This window comes from Heterocephalus glaber, unplaced genomic scaffold (assembly GCF_053883595.1).
Source record: "Heterocephalus glaber isolate CG9 unplaced genomic scaffold, H.glaber_assembly_v1.0 deba00001497, whole genome shotgun sequence".
Lineage (NCBI taxonomy): Eukaryota > Metazoa > Chordata > Mammalia > Rodentia > Bathyergidae > Heterocephalus > Heterocephalus glaber.
This window is the reverse complement of record NW_028258320.1, coordinates 30,615,007-30,642,533: the sequence shown is the minus strand read 5'-3', so window position 1 is coordinate 30,642,533 and position 27,527 is coordinate 30,615,007.

Genomic DNA, 27,527 nt, shown 5'->3' with positions numbered 1-27,527 from the left:
ATGATCTTCTTGATGACCCTCTGTGTTCTGTTTGCCAGTATCTTGTTGAGGATTTTTCATCTATGTTCATTAGGGAGATTGCTCTGTAGTTCTCTTTTTGGGTTGGGTCTTTCCCTGGTTTTGTAATCAAAGTAAGACTGGCTTCCAGGAATTAATTTGGAAGCATGGTTGCATTGCAATTTCCTTGATGGGTTTAAAGAGAAATGGTGATAGTTCTCTAAATGTCTTGTAGAATTCAGCAGTGAAACCATCAGAATCTGGGCTTTTCTTTGTTGGTAAATTTTTTATTACATTTTCAATTTCACTCCTTGTAATTGGGGTGTTTAGAGTTTCTATATCTTCTTCTTTTAACTTTGGCAATTCATATGTATCTAGGAATCTGTCCATTTCTTCCATATTTTCCATTTTATTAGAGTACAGATTCTCAAAGTAGGTATTGATGATGCTCTGGATTTCTGCTGGGTCTGTTGTGACTTCACCTTTTTTGTTCTCAATTACATGAATTTGAGCCTTTTCTTTCCTTTTTTGATAAGGTTGGCTAAAGGTTTATCAATTTTATTTATTCTTTCAAAAAACCAACTCTTTGATTCATTAATTTTTTCTGTCATTCTCTTAGTCTCCGTTGCATTGATTTCTGGTCTGATCTTTATAATTTCCTCTCTTTTATGAGCTTTGAGGTTGTTGTGCTCTTCTTTTCCTAGGAGCTTGAGGTTCAGCATTAGGTTATTTATCTGAATTCTTTTTGTTTTCCTCATATGCGCCTTCACTGCTATGAATTTCCCACATAGTACTGCTTTCATTGTTTCCCATAGATTCCTGTATGTTGTAGTGGCATTATCATTTACTTGTAGAAACTGTCTAATTTCTTCTTGAATATCCTCTGTCACCCACTGGTTGTTCAAGAGGGTGTTATTCAATTTCCAGGTGCTTGTGGGAGTTTTGCAGTTTCTCATGTTGTCGATCTCCAATTTTATTGGACTACTTCTGAAAATATACAGGGGGTAATTTCAATTCTTTTACATTGACTTAGACATGTCCTAAGAGCTAGCATGTGGTCTATTTTGGAGAATGACCCATGTGTAGCTGAAAAGAATGTGTATTCTGATTTTGTGAGTTGCAACACTCTGTAAATATCTTTTAAGTCCATTTGTTCAATAGCTTGTTTCAGTTCTTGAAATTCGTTGTTAATTTTTTGTCTACATGATCTGTCTAATTGTGATAGTGGAGTATTGAGGTACTTCACCACAATTGTATTAGTGCTTATTTGGTTTTTCATATCCATTAATATTTGTTTTTTATAGTTGGGGGCATTTGTATTTGGTGCATATATATTTAAGATTGTCATTTGTTCCTCTTGGATTGTTCCCTTCACAAGGATGTAATGACCATCTTTGTCTCTTTTAATTAGTTTTGGTTTGAAATCTACTTTGTCTGCAAATAAGATTGCTACTCCTGCTATTTTGTGGGTTCCTGTGGCATGGAGAGCCATTTTCCATCCTTTAACTTTCAGTGTGTGAATTATTTTTTGAGTTAGGTGTGTTTCTTGTATACAGCATATTGCTGGATTTTGCTTCTTAATCCATTCTGTCAGTCTACTTTGTTTGATTGGTGAATTGAGGCCATTAACATTGATAGTTATAATTGATAGATAGTGACTCATCCTGGTCATGATGTTTTACTGTTGTTGGCTCTTATTTCTTTTTCCCCCTTTCCCTTTAGTTTCTTACCTTGCCTGGTGACTTCCCTCTGTTGAGCCTCATGGAATTGTGACCTTTGTTGCCTTTTTCTAGGATATTGCTTAGAATTTTTTGGAGTACTGGTTTGGTGTTCATGAAATTTCTCAGGTGTTCTTTGTCATGGAAGTATCTAACTTCCCCATCAATTTTAAAGATCATTTTGCAGTATATTACAGTCTAGGTTGGAAGTTATTTTCTTTTAGGGCTCAAAATACTTCACTCCAGGCTCTCCTTGATTTGAGGGTTTGTGTTGAGAAGTCTGCTGTGATTCTGATGGGCTTTCCTTTTTAGGTGATTTGTTTCTTTAACTGCCTGTAGAATTTTGTTCTTCTGTTGGGTTTCTGGGATCTTGACTATTACATGTCTATGTGTAGATTTTTTTGATCATGGCTGGGTGGAGTTCTATATGCCTCACTTATCTGTATGTCCAATTCTCCACCTCTGTCTGAGAATTTTCTACTATTACTACTGTGAACAGTTTTTATTTTATGTCAATTGTACTTTCTCTTGTTTTTTGTGGATTGCTATCAGTCTTATGTTATTCATCTTTGCATCATTGAGCAGCTGTTGAATTGATTTCTCATGGTCCCTTACTATTTTTAAGAAATCTCTATTTTCATGGTCCTTCACCATCCTGTCTTCTATATCTGATATTCTATCTTCAGATTCCCTTAATCTGCTCTGCATGCTTTCAATGGAGATTTTAATCTCCTGAATATGTTTGAATCTGTTTCATGGATTCCATTTCTTTCTTATGTTGGGTGATCATGGTTTACATTTCTTTCTTATGCTGGGCATTCATGTCTTCCAGCATGTTTCTGATCCCATCTATTTTCTTATCTGTTTCTTTTCTAGAGCCTCTAATCATGTCTTTCACTCTGCTCACCATCTCTATAGTTATCTGGGAGATTATTTCTGCTTTGAATTTTCCTAGAGCCTCATTCATCTGTTTTGTTACTTCTCTGCTATCATTTCAGGGTGTCCAGATGGTTGATTATCAGACTTTTGCACCTCATTTCCCCCAGAATTTACCTTTTGTGGGTGCAAGTCTGGGTTTGTGACTTGCTTAAATGTCTTCTCATTTTTGTTTTTGGTATTATCCTTGGTTTAGGTCCTGGGTTGATATTTGATGTTGTTTATTTTAAATATCTTTGCTGATGTATTTAAAACTCTTATGGCATGACTGCTTCTCAGAGGTGTCTTCCAGATATAGCTGGTCTTTAGGTTTTGAGTCTCTAATGACTCTGAGGCTATCTCATTTTCATTATACCAGAAAGGAGAACTGTTTAGATCAATCACGACACCTTAGACCAAGTCATACAATCAGCAACACCATAGCATCAAATACATCTTACAGAATGACCATTTGTGGTAGTTATTAATCTATCACCTTTAAAAATGAAGGGCCTCCTTCAGGGTATGTCTCTGCTGCTACAATAGACAACGTGGGCAGCAGTGTGCCTTTATAAGTCAATGAGTCTCAGTAAACTAGTCCCAGACCCAGGAGATTCAGGCAGATTCCAGGTTCCGATGGGAGCTGATGATAAGTTGAGCTCTCTGTCCCTCCAACTTACCAATCATGGTGGTCTGGTGTGCCTTTATTGCAGAGATTCCCTTCACTTTTCCAGTGGGCTTGCTTTCATCAGGGGGCCTGAAGCAGGCCCTCTCACTCTTGTTCACTTCTGCCACTCAGGACAATGGCTTTTATGTCCCCCGTGCCTCTGCAGTGTGTAACCAAATAGCTGCACAGCCAAAAAGCCAGAGGCCGGGGGTAGGAGCTGGCCACAAAGCTGTTGTTGGAGGCGCCTGTGCGGCCAAGCCATTGGGTGGTGGGCGTGCCCCCGGGGGTCCTCCTCACCCTGTCCTGGTGGCAAGCTTGTGGAGCAGGCCGGAGCAAGCAGGTCAGCCTGCAACCATTCGGCCCCCCTCAGCTCCACCTGGCTCTGCTCGGCCAAGCTGTCGGATGGTGGGTGTCAAATTTTTCATTTTAAAAGTAGGTTGAATTTTTTGTCTCAAATAGTTTTCAAACTCATTTATAGTGAATGTATATGCAGTTAAACCTGCAAAGTTTTATTTTATTTATTTATTTATTTATTTATTTATTTGGTACCAGGTGTCAAACTTGGTACCTTTCCCTTGCAAGGTAGGTGGCAGAATCACTGAGCTAAATCCCAGGCCCAGTTTTATTTTATTTTTATGAAAATTGAAATTAAATTTTCATGAGGAAAAAAAAAAGACCAGAAAGGCTTTATGGAGCTGAAGAAAAGACAATCACAAGGAAGAAAGATAGTGAAGAGCATCTGTGTACACTTAGCATTGAATTTATTCAAGGGCTACAGGGTAAAAAGTCTCCCTTTTTAATCATCTGAAGACTTTCTTAAAGTCTCAGGGCACCACCTGGAGGAAACACAGGTGCATTAGCATGTGTTGGTACAGCTACTATACCCTCTGTAATGGCAACAATTTTGTTAGCATTTCCATGAGAGAAATTGATCACTGAAGATCTGGCAGTCCACCCAGGTTATTTTCCAGAGTAAACTCTGGCCCTATTCTGATCCATTTGAACATTATTTCAACTTCTAAAAAATTCTTCCAAATGAGCCTTCAGGATTTCTCACTTCTACTTAACTCATTATTAACAGCTTGGTATACAGATTCAGAGATCACAACTCAAGGATTCAGAAATTGTAGACACTAGTTCCTGGTCAATGCCCACAAAGCTGTACAACCTTAAAGTAAATCACCTTATTTCTGACAATCATTTCCCTGAAGTGGGGGCCCTGAAGTGGGGGCCCAAAAGAGTGGAGCAGAGCCTTTAAGAGCAATTACTCAGCAGTCAAATATGAATTCACAGTGTCCATCCACCATGCACCTGTGGAAAATTATCTGCCTTATAAATCTTTTTTCATCTGAAATTTGAGAATAACATTAGCAGCTATCTCATAAAGTTATTGAGAAACTAGAATGAAATGCTGATTTAATGTAATTATTATATACTAAGGGCTCAATATATTTTTTTAATTTATAAGATCCCTTCACACTAGAACATTACAAGAGAAAACCTAATTATAATAATTGTTATGTTTTAGATCAAGAATGGCTCCCAAACCTCTTACACTCACAGGCAGGGCTTGTGCTTAGTGATTGGATCACTGGAGTGCTGCAATTCTCAGTGGACTCACTTGCAGGTGAATTCAGCAGTTCATTGTGCTTTTGGATGTGGAGCCTATCATCTTAAAAAGAATATGTATTTTCCTTTTGCTTTTAAATTCTTCTATTAAGCACATATAGTGATCACAAATAAAAAATTAAAGAAATATAAATTAAAATCAGAAGATAAATTGCTAATATTTTCCAACTTTTAAAAAAAATTTTCAAAGTAGAGCCAGTTTCTTAGAAGAATCAAGGAGGGGCTAATTAAACCTACTTATTTGATGTATTTTCATAAAGTCATATTTCAAAGAAAAACAAGTTTTGAAAATTGCAATCTAAGTCATATCAAGAAGACTTTCCAACTTCCTGCAGTTTAGTTCTGTTTGAATTTCCAATTATCTTTTATTATTTCTTCTAAACTGTTTTAAAATATGTAATGCAGATTGCTAAAAATAGTTTATACTTGTATCAATATGTTTGATTATTGAACACCTACCCAAATCTCCACATAGACATTGAAAAGTAAAGCCATGATAGTCATAGAAAAAAATTAACATGATAAGAAAATGGAGGAAACATTTTTAAAACCAGGTCCATGGAGATTTAGGGTTTTAGATAAAAATAGCCATTAATAAAAAGTTTCATTCTAAGGCTATAAAGTCATAGCAATGTAATTTAATCCTGGGAGTCTTAAGGCCTAGTGAAGAATTTAACATGAGAGACATGATTTTAAACTTATTCCAAACTGTGTAGAATTGAAAAATGCACAATTTCAGAATCTGAAATCGAGGTTATTAGTCCTAATCCTTAACTAATAAATATGTAATTTAAAGTTATTTAATATTATTTTCATAAGTTATATCAATTTACAAGGGGGGGTTCCTTTGGATTGTTTTTCTGATATAAAAGTAGAGGCTACAAGTGGGATCAAAATCTCTTAATATTTTGTGGACATGTAATATGATGGAGAAGAGATTCTATAGCTTGATTGTATTCTCAAGGAAACTATAACTTCCTTAGGCTTAAGAATCATTTAAATAAATAATTTCATGATCTCATTCAGTATAAGCATTGGATATCTCAGACAGATCAGCCAAATCCAAGCTAGGGTTATAAGAACATCTTGAATTTTATTTAAATTGTGCAGTTAAATTCATTGATGCATCATAAGTCAAAAAGAAAAATCACTTTCCTAGCAGGTGGAAAAGAGAGAAAATATTCCATCTCACAATTCAGTTTATGATATACCATGAAATACTTCAGGCCAGTCATTCATATGCCCTGATTGTAATAGACAATGAATACTGTGAACCTGGACAAGAATAGTTTTAAAGAGGCAATTTCTGGCACCCTGAAACAATCTCATAAGCTGCTTGGTGAAATATTATCAGGAAGTTCACTTATACTTATAAAGGGATGCGATTAAAACCTTGCTCACCAGAAATCTAGGAGTCACTGGGGCACTATTTTCAGTTTTAAACATTGATTTTTATGTAACTATTGAGATAAACATTGTCTCTGAGAGCTTTTCGATGCTTTGAATGAGGCTCTAATTTCAGTGATGTCTCCAAACTGCTACCTAGTGACTAGTTTTGAAGGTAATAAATCATTCAAAATTGTTGTGGAGCCAGTAACTTATATAAAACAAATCTACCAGTTTTTCTCATTTATAAGATTATCGATATTGTAGTACTCTAACATTTTTTTCAGATAATATCTGATGCTGCATTCAAAGTAAAGACTTACACTAGACAAATCTAAACAGGCAATGAGTACTCTACTTGAAACTATTTCACTAAAGAAAGAGGGGAATCAATTTGAATTCAAATTCCCTGAAATAAAGTCTGAGTGAGTTTTTAAAAATTTAGTACTAGTGGTGGTGTTGGGGGGGTGGAGTCATTGGCCATTTGTGTTTGTTAATTGGTCTTATCAAAAGAAAAAGTAAACTTTCCTCTTTGTTCACAACTGCAGGCACAGTGGTGCCTCAGTTCTTGTTTGGGAATAATTTGGTTGGCAAGCAGAAGTGTTTGGCAATATTTTGTTTTCATTTGCAAACTCTGAATCAAGTGATGAACATGGCCATGACCATCTTTTCCTGAATCATGGAATGAGTTAAGTTCATGAAAGGAGGTACCACTGTAGTTTTACAGCAGAGTAAAAGCGAACCTTCTACCCTCACAAGGACTGGGGGACAGGTGCTCATCTTCCTTGATGATTACACTGCAATGGGATCTCTCCCAAGTCCTTGAGAAAGACACTCCCGGGATGTAAAATTGGCAGGAGGCTTTTAAGAAGATTTACATTTCAAAGAAATAGAGAACAATTTATAAGGAAAGTTGTTTTTTTTTTTAAAAAAAATAAAAGCTCTAAGAAAAGTAAGGTCAAGGCCTAGAGTCAGGAAGAAGCTTGTCTAAAAGTTTAGTGAAGTTGAGGGAAACCTTAAGGCCTTCATGGTCACTATCAAACTTTCAAAATGCACTTACTTCATACATCACATATTACCTGGCGTTTAGTGCCGCCAATCAGTGGCTGCACTAAAATGCCAGGAGGATGTTACTACCAAGGAGGCCACAAAATGATGATCATCAAGAGTGACATTTTTAAAAACAGGAGATAATATGAAATTTATATGATGACATTAAGAATAGATTTTATTTTTGACTAGAAGTTTATACTAGAATTTTTCATATATTTGTGTAAATTTGAGTTGTTTTACATTCCTTCTTATTCTCAAGTACATTTAACTTAAGAGCACTAATGTAGTCCATTTGTTATTTTAGTGTCTTATTTATGACAAAAGAGAATCTTTTTTTGAGATTTTGTACAACGTAACTATATGCTTATTTATATTTCATCTTAATCACAGTGGTGTGATCTTGTATTCAGCAAAACGCTTAGAATTCTCAACTGTTACAATTTAGAGACCATCATCCCCTTGAGTGCACAGCTTCCAGGGCTTCTTTATTTAAGAGTTACCTACATCTCCTTGTGCCAAAAGTAATTATGAGACACGCTCTCCAGCCAATAACATCAGTACAGAAATAACCCCGTGACAATGAATCTCTACATTGTTAGCAGTAAGTAGGTGACATCCCATTTCAACAATTAAAGGAAATTTAAGACAGGCTATATTTTCTCCCAAATGGACTAAATAAGGGCATGCAGAAAAACAGTAAGGCAAAATAAAGTAAAATATATATAGCTTCACCCACATTACATACAGTGTGCCAAGTCCATTTCTTATACCCCTAGATTTCAGATTGTGTTATTATCACGCCAAAGCAAAGAAAGAGGCCTCATTGTTCAAATTCTAACTCAATAATATGATTTATTAGATACTCCAGAAACTTCCCTGACTACAGCATATAAGCTATATTTTCTGTGACTCCCCATATTTTAACCTTTATTAGGTTGGGTTCCCCAGAAGTTGCTTCTAAATAGTTTATTGGTTATGGGTCTCAGAACAAAAAATCTACAAAGGAGTGAAGGAAAAGGGCAAGTGGAAGGGAGAGCTGCACTACAATATGTTTTTGCAACAGAGGGTCCAACTGAACTCAGAATTTCTGAACCTGAATGGTCTCAGAGATGCCCTGCACTGAGGCAAGAGAACCTGTGTTTTCTGCTTTCATATTGTCATATTTCATATTGACATATTGTCATGAGAGAGGATGGGAAAATTTTAAGCAAGACAACTGGCTTTAGGACTATTTGTGAGAGGAACTATAAACTGTGAGTGGTGGAATACTGCTTTCAGCTTGGGACTTAAAGGAGATCTGAGTGACACAGTAACAGATTCACTTTAGTTCAAGGTTTTTGTAGCTTTGACAACCTGCTTGATATAATAAATTCATTAGAATTCTGAATTTGTTTAATTATGGAAGAACTTACACTAACTCCAACTTATAGTCATCATCTCCTTCCCTTAGTATGCAGTCTCGCCTCCTCTTATCTTCCACTAGCACTCTGCTCATACGGTGTTTTACTCCATCATTCCTAAGGGGTCTGAACCTTGATCTCTAGGCATTCTTAATATTTACTTTCAATATCAGTGAGGATATATACTGGATCATGTGGGTGTCTAACGTTGCCATTATGTATCTAACATTGTACCTTGTTGTAATGTTATCACTGGCCTCTTGATAAAAAAATTACAAAGTTATTGAGTAGCACCTATAACCTGCAGTTTAATGGAATACCTGTTGAGCCCTTAAAATAATGACTTCTCTTCTGACAATGATACTGCTAGACCTAACATCTTGAATAAGTAAAGTAAAATTTTACAAAGTCAACACTGGGAGTGATGGTAGTAAGTTGTAAGACTCCTTTAGGTGTTGACTCTGGAAATCTCAAGACATTATTTCTGTTATAATCTTAGCAGAAGCCTATCACAAGGTCATCCATATTTACTGTGACATAAAATAGATGGTATATCTTGGTGATAGAAGAATTAACAAAACATCCTTGCAAGAACATAGAAAGAATTGTAGACTTTTTAAAATTTTTTTCAGTGAAAATGATTGATGTACACTATGTACATGTATGAATCTTCCCAAATGATTCCATTAATCTTTATAACCAAATTGGACTACTAAAAGACATAAAAAAGAAAAAAATCTCTTAAGCACATTTAACCCTTAAAATGATAGATATGGAAAGGAAACAAGAGCCATTGTAAATATGTAATCCAGTCATTGAATATAGAGTGCTGCCAGAAATTAGGGATAAATTTGAGAGATAAAGCACACTTTGGCTGTTATAGCTTGTATCTAGATGTCTTCTCAGCCTCATGAGCTCATAGGTGGGTGGGGCTTTTTGGAGCTGGCTGGGTCTAGGGTGTGTGATACTGGGATTAAGGGTGTTTGGTACTAAATTAACCATTGATTGGAATTAGCATGGTTCTGGATGTGGCTGAATGGATTTACTGAAGACAGAAGACTCGAGCTGTTTGTGGCTGGCACCACCCAAATGGCTTGCAGCTGGGTGAAATACAAAGGGACAGAAAGCAAGTAGGTTCACTGTTGCTGCTGCTGCTGCTGCTGCTTGTTGCTTGCTGCATTCTGCCTGCCATGCCATTAACTCCTTCTTCTCTGTGATGCCCCTCTGCCATGCTACCCTGCCTTGGAGACAGCCAACTATGGACTGAAACTTCTAAAATTGTGAGATTAAATTGGGTGTTTTGTCTCAGGAACAAGAAAGCAATGAAGACACTGGCTAAAATAATATTTCCACGGCAAGATGTATTTAAGTCTGGGTTACCAGAAGCTAGAAGTCTTGTTAGCCTGGGGAATAAGCATCTCATTCCTAAAATCTGGGGACCACAATGCTCACTATGCAAAGAGCAAAACATACTCTGGTTTGTGCACTTTGCTAATTTGTACAGGTGCAAGGATAATTAGTACACTAGTAAAAAAATAAACTACTTAGCGTTCTTCCAAAACATAATGGCATGCCACTTCACAGCTCTTGGATGTTGATTTATTTCTTAAATACAGAAAACCTGCTTACTTTCTCTAGGAAGAAGAGTTCAAGATTCAATACAGCTATTGCCTTTTGTAAAACTTCATCAGTGTCTCCCCATTTACTAATGATTCTAGCTAAAATGGAAGTGCTTATTCATATCCTTTCTTATCATGGTACCAGTAATACTTTATAACCTACATATATACTTACTTGTGTCTCTACTAGATTATAATGCCTCAAAAATGTTTGTCTTTCTTAATTATATTCTTAATAAAAGAATTTAGCACAGTGTTTGGCACAGTGCTAGAGTTATAGACATAACTTAGTGATGCTGCACATGCTGCCTCCTGCTATTCATGTCTGTATGCAATTCTCTTCTCTAAAGTGTGAGCAGGACTTGTGGTCTAATTTTAAAAAATAAAACATAACAATGTTGGTGGAATATCACCCTTGGGATTATGTTATATGGAAAAGATGAAGAGATTTTAAACATGTAATTAAACTCAACTTTTAATCAGGAGACTTAATTAATCAAAAGAAAGAATTTCATGAGTGGGCCTGATATAATCATATTATCCCATTAAAAGAAGGCCTAGAACTTTCCTGAAGCTAAACACTAGAAAAAGCAGAAAATTTTCTCTTCATCATTGATTTTGGAGATGCAAGCTATAATGTATTCTATACCTACAAGAAAAGGCATTTTTCCAGCAACCTGAAATAGCTTTAAAATAGGTCTTTAACTAGTAGAGTATCAGGTAAGAATCCAGCCTGGTTATCACCTTGATTTGAAGCTTGTTGAGACCCTTAGCAGAAAAAAAAAACAGCTAAGTTTAGTCCATGATCAAGTTCATGATCTGACTCAGGATCTATGGAGATGGTGATATAATTAATGTTTTAATGTATTAAATCTGTGGTAATTTGTCATGTAGCAATAGAAAACACATAAAACTGACATTAGTAAGGGTATGATAAATATATAAAATTCATTACAATGAACAATATGCTATTCAATATAAATATCTTAACATATTGACATATACATGAAATTTGAAAGATGTGGCAATTTATTTATTTCAACCTTTTTCTTTCCTATATAAAGCAATTGATGCCAAGAAATTTTAAGTAATGTTTCTATGGACAAAGATTGATAAAGTTAGAGTCCAAATACATCACTACTGATTATTACAGCCTTGCCTATAACCTCATTTTCTCTATGTGCCAATATACTTGATTTGTCTTTAAAAGGATAAGCCTAGAATTATTTTCTTATTTTTTTTTTTGCAAGTAAGGGTTTCCATAATTCTGTTGTCTATTAATTTAGAGCTTATTTGAATGTTCATTGAATGTAAGACACTGAATTCCACCCAAAAGAAATGAAGATATGTAAGTCACAGCCTTTTCAGGAAGCTGTAATTTAGCTGCTATTGAATAAGAATTCTGCCTTATATATCTCAAAATAATAAGGAAATACAATAAAATATCAACTAGAACCTGAGTCATCACATTGTGTAATTTTACAAAGTAGGTTGGCCCTTTGATTCTTACCTTGGTACATTTTGAAAATATATATTAGTACTATTGCTTGTGGAACCTACTGGGCAAGTGCAAAGTGTTAGTTCCTATGATGACAGATTATGCTATTATTGTCCCTTGGGCTGAGAGAAGATGCTTTTAAAAACTTTATGTATGTATGGTATGATTACAACTTCTTTATTCATTACTTGGAAATCACTAGTGTTTACAATGGGGAAAGGAAATTCCTTTACATTTATTCCCATATTCCATGAGAATTGCAAACTAAATGTTTAAATAGGTGAAACAGGCTTTATATCTCTAAAACATACACATGCTTAATCTATTTTCTATTATTTTTTCCATTATAAACCCTTCCTGCACATCTCAGGCCTATGTTTTATTTTCACTCAAATCTCTTCATCCCTCCACCTTAGCATAATATGGAAGTATTATTACCCATTTCCCATCACTTTGTTTTACATTTTTTGCAGGCAAAATTTATATATTTTTAAAATCATATAGGCTAGCCTAGTGAATAGAGTTTAATGAGTGATGTCAATAATTACTGAATTCATTGAGAAAATAGAACAAAACTTTAAATGGTACATTTTAGCTGATGTCATAGCATTACAATAAATCCAGAAAGACTTTGCCATTTGAGTAGCAAAAAAATTGACAAGTATTGACCTAAAGATAAAAGCATTTCTACTAGATTCCTAATGGCAGAATCATATCAAATTATTTCAATCAGTATTGTAACTGTATTTCAGCATATACTTGTATATTGCTTTTTCAGTGGATGGAAGTAAATTATTATTAAAGTGTGCAACTTGGGTTTGATTTAGCTTTTGTAAGAGTAGTGATGTGAATACTAAATAGAAAAAAACATTACTAGTATGAATTACATAGCACAATGTTCTCTTGATGGAGCTTAGTTTTAGTTATAATTTCATAAATTTATCACCTTTTAAATATAAATACAACCCCATACCACATTATTGTTTTACTTTTTGATGAATTTTTATAAAAAGTTTTAAAATTTTATATACTATATAAAAATTTAAGTAACACAAATATAATTCTTATCATTTTGCCTTTTACTTTAATATCTTTTTGCTGAACATTTATTTTTATATTTCATTTCTATGAATTTTGCAAATCTATTCTGATGTGAGTAAAGTGTTTTGCCTAATGAATATGTTTTAGTAGTAGTAAGCAATAACTTGTAAGTGAACATCTCTTTTGTATTACTCTCAAATTACTTTTACCACCTGTCTTTTTATCATATTAACAAAAACTTGGGAACATATCCTATGTGTCACAAGTAAAACAAGTAAAGACAGAAAACAAGTTTCCTTGTGTAGGTGTACTTTAAAATGACTCAAGGATTCTCAAAACTTTAACACCAATATCTGAAAAGAGAAGCACTTTCCTTACATACTGGCTGAACATTTATTCCTTAAAAGAATAAAGGAATGCATTCTCATACAAGTCTTACTGATATTCCAATATTCAATGGGTCTACTGCTTGATGTTTAATAATATTATTGCATTAATTTTTCAAATGTGCAGAATCCATGAAAATTGTTACCTCAGTAAAGCATAAGGATTGCAGTTACTAAAACTGCAGAGATTGCTTATTGAATTCTACATATGTGTATATTTATCTGCCTGCCCATCTACCTTTATGAAAATATTGAATCTATTTATTTATTGAAACAACCTATTAAATTTTTATAGAAACAGTCCCTTCTTTCCATGAATTAAGTAACAATTTGTGGCAAGAATATATAAATAAATATTGAAAGATATTTAATTCAACAGTTAAATTGATATCACTAGTGTATTTCCTAAGGAAGAATGAGTTACAGTGTGGCCTGGATGGGAAAGAAATTGAAGATTTGGGACACTTATTTATTAGACTGTGGGAAATAAAATAGGGTCAAACAATAATCTAGATTTATATAAATTTTTAACACCCCAGAGGTTGCTTTACATCTAATTTATTTTGTTACCTCTCAGAGTGAAGCACTAAATTCATTGAAAACAATAAAGTATTTAGCTAAGCATCTTTTCTAGTGATTTGAAAACACCTATGACATTCAATACTGCATTATAATTTTCTTTATAGCATCTAGATTTAAGTTGTGAATAAAAATTCTTTCAAGTTCATTACTATAAGTGAAGATAATTTTCCTAAACATATTTTGTTTAATTCTAATTCTGTGTTCAATAATATGTTAATGAATTTGCTCTTTTCTTACCAAACAAGAGCTATCTATGTTAGACAAACAGATTGTGTATCTCTGTGTGTGTGTACGCATCCACTTGTGAGTGTTTGTGTGTGTGTATCTTGATGGTAAATAGTATAATCAGGGTGTTTCATGAGAAATCATTATAAGTGAGCCAAAAATGATTGTTAATTTTGAGACTTATGAATGTTATTATTCATACAGAGTGTGTTTTTAAGTTTGTGATTTCTGATTTTCCAATCTCAATTTCTATTTTCATTTCCTATGATTCTTTTTATCTTTTATCTCATTTTTTTCTGTTCAATTTTAACCTCTACATGTGATTGGGAGCACCAGTATTCAGATGGTTTTACATGAACCTTGGTGAATACCTCAAGTGAGTGATACATTAATTTTCCAGTAGACCAAATCTTTAGAATATCTTATTTTTGAAAGAGGGTAAAATGTGCTTTTCCCTTCAGAAATTCATAAATTAATATATGTATGACAGTGCATAGTTTTGAGGAAAATAAATATTTTAAATAGGAAATCAACATAAAAATATAGAAAAATATAGGCTTGGAAGTCATGTATGATTCTGGATTCTCTTCTCATTTGACTTCAACTCTACTATTTAACTTCTTGAAGTCTCATGTGTCTCTGTAAAATGGAAATCCATTCCTTCATTCCAATAAAAAATATGAAATAACCAAATCTATAAAAATGAATCTATATTAACAAGATTTCTATTTTTTTCAAAGAGATTAAAGAGACCAACACCCAACTCACAATCCATGCTTTAGCCAGTAGGCTAATTTCTAGTAAATGCTGACAATTCTGCAGTCACCAGTCCGTCTCTACTGCTCTTGCATATGTTTAGACCTATTGGGATTGTGATAATAATTATAGCATTTTAAAAAATATAACTGTATCTCATATATTACCATAATGATATTAATTATAAGGAGCTCAAAATATTAGTGGCAAAAATAATAAGTTCTTGTTTGGTTCATAAAATCTGTGAGGCTTTGCTGTAAAATTGGTTAGGCTTTCTGTCTTATTCATATATTTGTAGTCAATTATAAGTTGGCTTAATAGCTCTTCAAAGAACAGTTTTCCTGGTTGTCAGCTGGTCCAGAATGACCACACATGGCATAATTTGGGAAAATAAGATTTGCTCCATGGAACTTTGATCTACTTTCTGGCAGAGACGCAAAACCGAGTAAATACTTTTTCAAGTCTACTTGCATCATATCTGCTAACATCTCACTGCTCAAGGCAAATTACATTACTTTTCATGAAATCAAAGTAAGAGCAATAATAGATTTTATTACAAAAAGACTAGATCTAATGACAGTGAAAAACAGAGGCTTCATATGCAATCCATTCTCTGATAACATGTATTCCAATATTGGAAATTTACACATCAAAAGTTTTATCCAATCAAAACCAAACTCAGAGTACAGAATCATATCTATCTAAGGTCTGAATGTAATAACTCCTGATCCAGAGAGCTATTAACTACATAGATGATGAAGATAAAATAGGAACAATATAACTTCAAAACAAACTCTCATTCCAAAGGGGGAAGAATTAAAAGCACTTACCAGTCATTGGCCCATAGAAGCTCTGATATCTCGTGGGTGTCAATGTCCCTCTACTTGTGGAATGGGACATGAGTTTTGAGTTCTTTTTCCTTCTCCTTTCTCAAGTCTATTGATCCTCAGTGCTCTTGCATCTGTTCACTGGAAAGAAATTCCTTTACAATAATTCCTTTTCATTCTTTCCTTAGGAGTGTATTGGAAAATCTTTCCTTTTTGTATTATTCTCACTCTTCTTTCTGCCCACAATAAAGAGAAAAGGGAAGAAGATTTCATAAATTTTCAACAATCATAGTCTTTCAGTAAATACATTTGGTGTTTCTGCAAATACATCTGTCTTGAAAACTCAGGCCTTGTCAATGATCTTTTTTTCACATATCAAAAGTTACTCTAATAGTACTTTTCAAAACATTCTAGATTTAATCACTACTAAATGCAACATAGTGATTTTCTATAGAAAACAACCTTCATTTTTCTAGAAGCTCTTTTGTACAACTGAAATATTGTCCTTGGCACCATTATAATTTTTTCAAAGATCATAACAAAAAATGTCACATCCAAACCCTTGATTTCATTGTTAGCTTGAGACCATGTCTTAATTTGGTCCATTTTGCTAAAAGGCTGGCTATGAGATACACTTAATTTTCAATCTAGTGAATCATGAGGTCTCTATATTACCTCTCACATCTGCTTACAAACTGGCTATTTAGAAAAAAAAAATGCCTTTCTTGTATAAACTTATGGTGATGTAGTAAAAGCAAACCCATACATTAAATATTCTCCTTGAAAGCCCGTTTACTCGAGTCATGAAGTTTACTAGGTACTATATTTTTCTATTTCTTGTTATTACAGGTAACTAAGAAGGCCTTGATGTTCCCTTGGCTTTATAAAATTTTAAACAGCATTTTTGGTGATTCTAGGACCTTGATCTTTACTACATTACAGTATTTACCTTGGGTAATTTATAACTGAACATTTTTTTGTACCTGTTTGAGATGTTAATCCTTTAAAAATCTCTTGCCATTTTCACAACCTAAGAATGTCTTTCTCAGCACCCTGAGAGTCATCCTTTTGCAATGTAATCATTAACAGAGATAGGGACATTGTTTTGGGGAGGTAGAGGCTCAATGACTGATTTCTTCCTTCCCATTTGTAAAGCTACTTACTCTCTTGAAGATGGGAGAAAGTTTATTTTTCCTCTGACTAAAACCAATTAACAAACACAGATGGCTCACTAAACCCCAACCAGCTCTAAACAACTCTCCTGTCTGTGGTTTAGTGGAGCTGAGAATCTAGATTTCATTCTTTTGTGTTCTCTTTCCATATTAAGGTTAAACATTAAAATAAAATAGACTTGCGGTTGCTCATCCTGTCTGGTGCAGTCTTTTTAGCAGAGTTGAGAATTTTTACACTTATTTTACACTACAATATGTGGGTAGAGAGTCTTCTAGTCTTTTACAACAGTTTTCTCATGTCTTTTCCTGCCTTTTAGAAGAGTTATTTTACTACTTTTCTTGCTTTTACGTACTACCCAATTGCAATGCCCATGCAATATATTTTAGTTTTTGTTTGTTTTAATTAGCATTCCTTCCTAGTGCCAATTTCTTTATCCAATATCTAGAATCACATTTTAATAATGAATGACAAACAGCCACATGATTTCAGTGGCATTTCACAATATAAATATTTAGGTTATGGTTCAGTGTGGTTTGGCTTATTTGAGCTGCTCTTGATTCAACACTGCTAAACTCACTAATTGTATCTCATATATCTGTGGTTACTGTGGTTTGGCTGAGCAGCTCTGATAAGACTGTTGATATCCTTACCATAAGAGCTCAAGTGTTTATGGGAATATCCAGAATGGCCTCAACTCTTTCAATAAAAGCAACTTAACACATATCTTCTATCAGGCTAACCTGAGCATGTTTTCATTACAGTGGCAGAGGCAGAGTAAATGGTGCAACTGAAAGATCATGAATGTTTTCTTTAAATTTCTTGTTGTCACAATGACTCTTATCCCTCATGTGATAAAGCAAAACATATCTGGACTCAGCGTCAGTGTTGGAAGCCAAAACAAGATGATGTGGAATAAGACATGAATATTAGGGATTGGTAGGAATTTAGGAGTCATCAATATGATAAGTCTAGCACAGTAATACAAACAAATGAAATTTATGTACAAAAAAGAGCAGGGAAATATTTCTAAGCATGCTATGGAAAAATTTTGTAAGGAAATCTCAAATCAAAATCTTCTCCTGAAATAAATAAAGATAATTATAATTTAAAAACTTTGTATAATATTAAAACAGTCTGTTCTCATATTTATTCACAAGTGACTTTTAATTCTGAATCATTTTACAGAAACTGAAAATAGCCATTAAAGAAAATGATTTCTGGATGTCATTTATCTGAGGGAAAACTTAATTAGAATGAAAGTTTTTGTCCTGTATTCAAATACTGGAATGATTTAAATTTAAATTTAAATTTTTAAAAATTATTATTTGAGCTAATTTTTAAATGACTGGAAAAAAAATAAGTATTCCACTTGTTAAGAAATTTCCTACTATGAAGTGTTCAACAGTGTCCTAACCTATACTATGGACTCATATTGTGTTTTAGATTCTGAGAGCAATGCATGTTTAAGGTATTGAAAATCATTCACTACATTTAGAAGATTACTATAGACTTTTTGTTACAAACTTTGATATGAAGTGTTTGTACAAGTGTTTACATAAATGTGTCTAGTGTATCTTGAATTTATTCCACTTGAATGTCCTATCCTCCTTCTCATTTAATTAATAGGCAGTTTTCATCTTTAATCCCATATCCTATTTTAGTTCCTATAATCAACCAGCTATAAATTCCTTCTCTTCAGCTTTGAAACTGAACTCGGAACTCTTTTCTTTCAGTGGGTCCTTTATTTCTTACACTTCCATATGCCACCAAGGATCTTAACATTCATGACTCCTTACATAGGGTAATCATGGATGGGACACCATAACAATTCAATATGGCAGAAACTTGGTGAAATCAGGAGGCTGCATTCTACATACTATGGTTGATCAAGATTAAATTCCAGGCCACAGGAGTTTCTATAAAGGTTTATAGGAAATCAATTCACTTCCTAAGAAGCCAGCCTATGGTAAAGCATCTTTAATCTTGTAAACTATTACTTTCATGATCTTTTCAATAATTCTAAAATATGCCCCCTAAGCAAAATGTATCTTCTTTTAGGAATTCTGCATATTGTAACTTCAGATTGTCTAACCTGAGAACTACTAGCTGTTTTTGCTGAAGAAAAAGCTAATTAGAAATAACACTCCCTGGGTAAAGATCATGTTCTTATGATGTAAAGTGGAATGACCATTTGTAGGGAAAGAAAAAAAGAAGAATAAACATTCTCCAGACTGCAATGTTTTAGCAAGGCTGACATTCACAGTGGCAATGTGGGAGTTAAGAAAGGTCTTATCTGAGCCTGCAGCATCATTTTCAAGTGTCTTTGATTCATCTGCTAACCAGAGAAAGGAAAGGTCATTTTGTATGTCTTATGTAGCCTCACATTTTGGATCCATTGTTGACAGTCTATGTCATTGGCAGGCACCACTTAATAGTCATTCACTAGCAACTTTCATAAGCAAAGAATGCTGTTTGTAGACCCTGAAATGACTTGGTTTTTCTGGGTAGATGCAGCTTGTTGGCAGACACAATAAGAGTTTGGTAGATAATATTATCAAGAAGCCCTCAACAATTTGAAATAAACTGAGTGATGTTTCTCTTGAATGGATTCAATTTCAAGAGCATACACAGCTTACTAGTCCTATCACAATTTTTTCAAGTATTTTCTTCTTACTATGTGATATATCTTCTAGAACAAATTTACTAATTTCAGCACTATTAGCATTTTGGATCATAAAACTATTTGTATTTTAGGGTATCATTGTATATTAAATCAGCCTTTATTCAGATGTAGTAATAATCATAACATTTTCAGATATTGTCAAATATCACTTGGTGGGGAAAGATCCTCACCAACTGAGGACCCTTGTTTTGGAAACATCCTTATGGTACCTAATAGTCAATATAATAAACTCAGAAGGGACCAGTCCAAAGAGTTTTTGAATTAGCATAAGACCCTATCATACAGTCAAAAAATGGTCACAGGATACTCATTTATACTGCAATAAGGTTGGGAAAGTTTAGCAAGGTGGTGATACATAAAAATGTAACCTCATAGTGCAAGGCTCAGGTCATGGGCCACCAAGAATGAGCCAGAGCAAATCAACAATTTCATGTTAGTTTTCATGAAGCCTTTGGTACCATATGTAAACTAGATTTATGGGTCAAATGACAGAGACAGGATAGAAGGGGGAAAATGAAAGACATAAGATATAGATTCCTGCACTACAGTGACATAATTCCTGATATTTTTCCATTCACAGATTCCAGGGATAGAACCTAAGAACAGATGGACTTCCCTATGGTTTAGAAGGTAATTTTGTTTATTTTTTTCAAACTGAAGCACAAGAATGTGAAATGTGGTATTATTAATAATTACTCTGTCATAACAGATGGAAATGGTATGTTCTTGGCAAATCTGTTGTGCATGACTGTACTTAGATTAGGAAAGCAGCCAACCAGTCTGTCGTAATTGGCATCTGCCAAACTAGGCTAGGCTGGAAGTGTCCTATTATCTATTTCCTAAAGGCTGGTAAGGGTTATGCAAAAACTAGCAATCCGATCCCACGCAGGGTAGCTTAGTGTTGAGTTTGCAGGAGAGAAGAGGCATTGTCTTTTCTGATTCAGTTGTACATATGCATTTCATTAGCAAAGAGGGCAGCCATTTCAAACTTGGATGATAGGCAGGGAGAGCGATAATTAGGATCTCCATAGCATCTGTGTCCTTCCTGACAGTTAGTTCTGGATTATTTAGATAAAGCACTTCGTTGATTATTGACCTTGTACTCCTTTGTCTTTTCTCAGCCCCTATTCAACTTCATTAATCCATTTATTGAGATTTTAATTTCTGTTCTAAAATTTGTATTTTAAAGTCCATTTTTCTTGAGATTTTTTTGTTTTTGTTGTTTTAGTTTTGTTTTATTTTTGAGACAGTGTTTCACTATGTAGTTCAAGCTGGGCTTGAACTCACTATGTAACCCAAACTGACATCAGATTTGCTGTGATCCTCCTGTTTCAACCTCCTGATTGCTAGGACCACAGACATTCAACTCCACGCTCTGTTAAATGTTTTTATAAAGCAGCTCATTCTTACTAGATATTTGTTTTTCTCTCTGAAAATATTATTGAAATGTACTTCTAATATTTATTTTCTTTTATCCAATTTTTCCTTTTGTTTCATGTTTGATTATGGTATAATATGTTAAAGAACTGTTTCAGAATCTTTTGCTATCTTCTCTTGTTTCAGGAAAAGTCAGAAAAAAAACTGATGGGAAGATCTATATCTTTGGTTGAGTAAATTGAGATTTACCCATTATTTGTTAATTAGGGAGCTCTTATATTAGCTCTTTTAAGCCTTTTTGCTATTGTTGTTTTTCAGGGTAGAAGGTGGTATTTTACCTACAACACTAACCCATAATATCATATTTTAATTGGTCATTATATGTCTAGTCGTCAGCATTCTAGAAATCAAGTGAATGTGTGGGAGTGTAATATTCACAATGTTTTCTATATTTTTATTATATTTTCCTGTGTCTAGATTGCTTTCTCACTCTACTTAATACTCTCTAGAAAACAAAATTCCAATATTCTGCCAGAATGAGATGGGAATACTCATACAAGATTCTCAAAAGAGGCACAAGCTGTGGGGAATTAGATTCCTAAAAAGAATTTAATAATTTCACTTTACTCCCAATTTTACCCATCTCTGTGTTGGATGACAGTAATTTCTGAGCCTTTTGGTGATGTGGAGGGTAGGCAAATCATTCAGCATTATCCGTTGCTGACTTTGAAATCAGGAATTGTTCGATATATCAGTCACTTTCTGGCCAATGGGACAAAATACACAGCATTTGCAACTTAAAGGAAAAGTTTTTGTTTTTTTAAAAATTTTGGCTCATAGTTTCAGTGGGTTTAGTCCTTGGTCAGCAAGCCCAAGGGAGAGATTGTATAGTGAAAGATCATGGTAAGAGAAAGCTTCTCAAATCATGGAAATCATGAAGCAAAGAATGAAGGGAAAAGCTGAGTACAAGGATACATTATACTAGGTCACACCCCTAGTGACTTGCCTCTTATTATGAGGTGCTACCTTTGAACACATGAGATTCTTATGGCCATAATAGATCTATACTCTAGCATTCAATCTTGGCCCTAAAAAGGCTTATGTTCATCTTATTATGAAAAATGTACTAAGTCCATCTTTAAGAGTTGCCATAATGTCAATGATTCCAGTATTGCTAAAAAGTCAAATTCCAAAGTCTCCCCTGAGACTCAAGGCAAACTCTTAGCTGTGAGACCCTAAGCAAATAAAAAAGAAAGTTGAATACTTCCAACATACGATGGCAAATGGAAAAATACAAGAATAGAAAGAAATCAGATGAAAGCAAAAGTGAAAATCAGGGTAAATTATATAGTTCTGTGTCCAGTATCCAGTGCCAGTTGTGGTGAGATGTGACCTCCAAAGAGATTATGTGGCCCCATACTTAGACTGATGGTTGTAGTCCAGGTGACCTTTTTCTTGGGCTGGGTGGCTTTTTTCTTGGTCTGGGTCAGCTCACCGCCTGCAGTTTTATTCAGTAAACAATTCATGTTCCCAGAATTTTTGTATTCCTAGGATCACCACTGTACCTTTGTTTTTACTGTCACAGCATCATACATCACCTACTTAGGGGAATATTGCCTGCCCTCTCAGACTTTTCATAATATTGGGATGGAAGTCTCCTTGAGCATGGAACACTTCCATTCTGCATGCCAGTAAAACCAGAGCCATATGAATGATGCCAAGTTCTGCCACTGATTCAAGTAGCAGATTCATTCTTTTGAACTGTGGCTTCAGTGTTCTTGCAGTACCTGGATGGCTGATCTTGAAAATGTTGTGGCTTCTGTGGTTATGAATGAGAAGAATGCTCTAGGGGTCTCTTCTTAAAGCAAAATCTTTAAAATATATTTACCATTTTATATCCTTGAGGCTGTGAAGAATGGGGTCTGGCCAATTCCTGAAATACCTTTAGGCCATTGACTCTATTATCCTAAATCAAAGTACTTGGTTTATTTTAATGCTAATCTTTTTAGCAAACATGCTTTCCTTTCCCCCAACTTTGTTAGATTTTCTTTCTGGTGACACTGAACACTTCACATCTGAGTTTTACTCCTTATTTATAGTGTAGATCTGAATAAAATCAGTACCTATGACACAATCTGAAAATTGAGCTGCCTTAAAATCTCCTCCACCAGATTAGTCTGCTACTTTAACTTCAGCCTTATACAAAGTCTTAGGGCATGGACAAAATGTAATCTAAATCTGTGCCAGAATGAAACATGTATGGATTCTTAGGAGACCTCATGACCTTGGTCTTTTCTGTTGCTATTCCTATCAGCAATTTGCTGTTCTGAGCTCCAAGCAAAATCACTTCTTAAATTCAGTCTATAGCATTCTAAGACTTCCTTACCTGGCTTCTCCAAATACCCCCAAACTCCTCCCTCCAATCAGTTCCAAAGGCTTCTGAACCACATGGTCAGGAATAGTTACAAAAACAACACCACTCCTTGTAATATTTTTTATATTAGTCATTTTCCAATTTTTTGAATAAAATACATGAGACACACAATTTAAAGGAGGAGAGATATTTTTGTCTCATAGTTTGTGTGGGTTCACTCCATGGTTGGCAAGCTGTAATGAGACTCCATAAGGGACTTTTGGGGGACATGTTAGATCTAAACTATAATACTAAGTTACTTACTATTCATCATCATCTACTTTTCAGCCTCCAGAATATTTTTCTGTGTTTTCCTCAGATGATATATTTTTTGGAAAGTTGTTTCCTGGCATTAGTGAGGATCTATGGAAATATGAGTGAAATCACCTATTCAATCCATCAGTTTTACTCAGAAATCTTACCTTAACATTTAAAAAAGACAAGACACATGACATTAAATAAAAAATTCTTGGGCTTAACTCTTGATATTATGACAATATACCTAAGACAGAGATTTGAGCTGAACCCACACATTTACAAAGTGCCAGGTTACAATATAAAATAAGGAAACATAAACAACTCAAAATATAAACTTTCTACTAAAACTCTATTCATATGATCTGTTAACCTCAAAGATTTACCAAAAATCTTAGTGACAGCAAACATCCATAAGTCTTTTCATACTAAAATGAATGAGCTCACTGAAAGGAAAAACTTCTTTCCCAGGAATAGTTGCTAAATCCACCATTGTTTCTATTACCACTTTGAAATTTATGAGGTTCCAGCTGTTGACTACAATCTTATCCCTCACAAATGGAAGGGTGTACATTAATATACCTGTGCTATAAAGTGTTCCCAAAAGTGGAGAACTATCAGTGAATATATTTTCATGAGTGTTGAATATTTTTAATTTATTTTACTTTGACACTTTCTGTGAATTATGTTTGTCATGTTAAAAATCAAAGAACTTGATCCCTTTGTCAATGTTAATGCTTTGAAGGTCTAGATTCTTAATTCTAAAATATGGTATTGGAATGTATTTTAACCATATGAATAAACACATGAAGCTGGATTTTTATCTGTTCAATGGTTGCACAAAATTTATTTTGTTTTTTTCTTTTTGATTGGTTATTCTGATTTTATGACAGCTTAATGCACTTGTCCAATACCTAGAATATAAGTTTTAGATATTTGAAATTTTATATTCCCCTGTTGTGTCATATTAACCAATAATATTCCAACTAAGAATTGTGAAACAGTAAAAGTGTGGTGCTATTTTTTATACCAGTTCTCCCCCATCATGGTCATTGATGACTATTTGCAAAAACAAGCAATTGAAGTAAAACAATTCAATTAAAAACATCACTGAAAAGAAGTACATTTCAAAATTAAGTTGCCATAAATTGAAAGCTTGACACTTGTCATCAGCATTAATAACTCTGATGTTAAAATCTATATAAGTGAAATTGTAATCTAATAATGTTGAATTTGACTAGAGGAGATAGCAATAAATATTTTTAGGATGATCTCTCAATTTTCCTCTTGGAATTAAAATGTAATATCAATTCATTTGTCTCACTTAACAGGTAAATGACTTAAATAGTAACATTTTATATTATCTGCAAATACTATACAATTTTTAAAAAGTTATGTGGTATATCACCACTACAAAAATGAGCAGGCTTTATAAAGTTTTAGACTATCAATCCTGCTGAGTATATCCTTAATCAAGATATTAACTATTGAATATTTTATTTTATGTTTTTTACTTTTTTATCTACAATTATTGCTAAGAATTATTATTTCTAGTTCTCCACAACAAAGCACATAAATCCAGATTTCACTCTTCCCTTGGAACACTCATCCTGTTACATGTGACATAGACTGTAGTACTGACACAGTATCATTTTTAGTATTAAAAAACCTAAATATGTTTTATGAATTGTATATCTGATGTGAAGTGTGCAAAATAGAGTGATGTTGGTAAAATACACCTCCACAAAATTCTAGCAACTGAATTCCCATAATAATTTAATCATCACTTTACTTTCTTATGAATATAATAACATAATTTTTCCTTTTTGCTTTTCTTTGTGACATTTAAATTATTTCTAGCTTCAATATGAATATTCCTTTTAGGAACCTATAATTCTTCATTAGCCAATCAAGAGTTGAAGTATTATTTTTGGTCTATGTTGTATCAATTGATTTCATCATCCCTTTAAAATTTCTGCCTGTCCAAAAAAGTCATATTTTTTAAACCTTACAAAATTGATTTTACATTTACATGTAATCTGCTCTAGAAGAATGACTTGAGTAAAGCATTGGGTTTTGTTCTTTCCACAAATGCAGAGTGTAGGATTATGTCAACTGCATATATTAGTGCATTTCAGTTAAAGGAAATATAACTCTGAATAATACTATCTATATGCTCATAGAAAGATTATCTTTAATATATATATGTTTTACCAAATGAAGTCCAATTAGGGTTTCAAAATATCATGGTGTCAAAAGTATAAAAGAAAAAATGAAATGAGTATAGTCTTCCAGAATAGAACATTTCTTAGATGTCCAAAATATACTGAAATATGGCTTTATGGAGAATGATACATTTGGTGCTATTATTAGTATAAATTTATTTATAAATTTTAGTGCTGTGTTCATATAATTCAAAACATAGTGCCCTTGGGCTGGGGATTTGTCTCAGTGGTTTAGCCGCCTGCTGCACAAGCACAGGGACCGGAGTTTGATCCCCAGTACAAAAAAAAAACCTACACAAAACATATTGCCCTTAATATAAATTTAATTGACCTAATATCTTATCCTTGCAACAAATTACATGAATTAGAAATGATAATAATTATTTAATTTGACATAGGAATTGAATCACAGTGGGCCCCACAACAAGGACTAAGATCAGTTTTACAAATTATGTGTTTATTATGTTAATTTGATAATAATGAAAACATTTGCAAGCAACTGACAAGTCAGAAGAAAAACTCAAGGATAATACATCCTCTTATGCTGATTTTGGCAATAGCAATTGTATCATAAATCCTTATCTTATTCTGAAAAAAGGGATACTCATATGTATCTTTATAAACAGGGCATGTAATTAGAATCTTTTAAGAATAAGTGAGATGAAAACTATTGCAGAAAATATGCAGTGAAGTCTTTTAGACATGTAATTTAGGCAAGAATAATATTTCAAGATCTCTAGTCTGAGAGTAGCAATTCTAGCATTAGTCCCTTCAGAAGAAAATATCCATTGTTCATTTTTCTTCAGACTACCCACCATGACAGTTTGGTTACTGTTTGTATCTGATCTTTGTATATGTTGATGGATAAAATTTTGGTATTAATAGTGAGGATTTATCATCCTCCTATTCTCATGGAGCCTGTTTAAGTTGTATTGAAACTCATTGTTTTCCAGCCAAACCCTCTTTTAGTACTTACTCCACAAGCTTAGCCAATAAGAACAGCTTTATGTTATATAAGTCCATTCATATCTCACTCTAATGATGTGGTTTCTTCCTCAGATCAAACATAAGTCCCCATAGGATTACTTTATGGCTAACCTATAGTGGAGAAAAAAGGAAAACCTCACTTAATAGATGAGTTTGTCAGCACAGAACAGGGTTAAAGCTAAGAAAAGACTGCTGCTGCAATAAAGACAAAATCAGGAGTGGTTCTAGAGAAAAATGGTTAGGAAAACAAATTCTCCCAAAAGACATAATTTCTTCCACTTTGCTTAGAAAGAATAGCCCAAAATAGGATTATAATCCAATTCATGGAATTGGTGAGTAAATTGGATGTCTAATGTATGGACAGAGAAAGATTAGAATATTGGAGATAAAAAGACTGGTGGTGTGTCCCATTGGACAGAGGAGGCTAACACAGAGATTGAGGTCAGGCCTAGCTCTCAGCAGAACACAACACATTGGGCTCTCATTTGTTGTTGATGTATGGGGTAAGGGCTATGGTAGGGGAGGGAGAGTGATGACTGATTTTGGTTTGTTTGCTATTAGAAACAAACAGTTTTGTTTTTAATTTTCATTTCATTTGGAGCTAAGAAGACTAATTTGATAATTTTCAGTCTCTTCTCCCATGATATGAATTTAAAAGGCCCCTTTTATTTCTTTCTTTAGGCATATGTAGTAATATTAATAGAAAGATTTAATT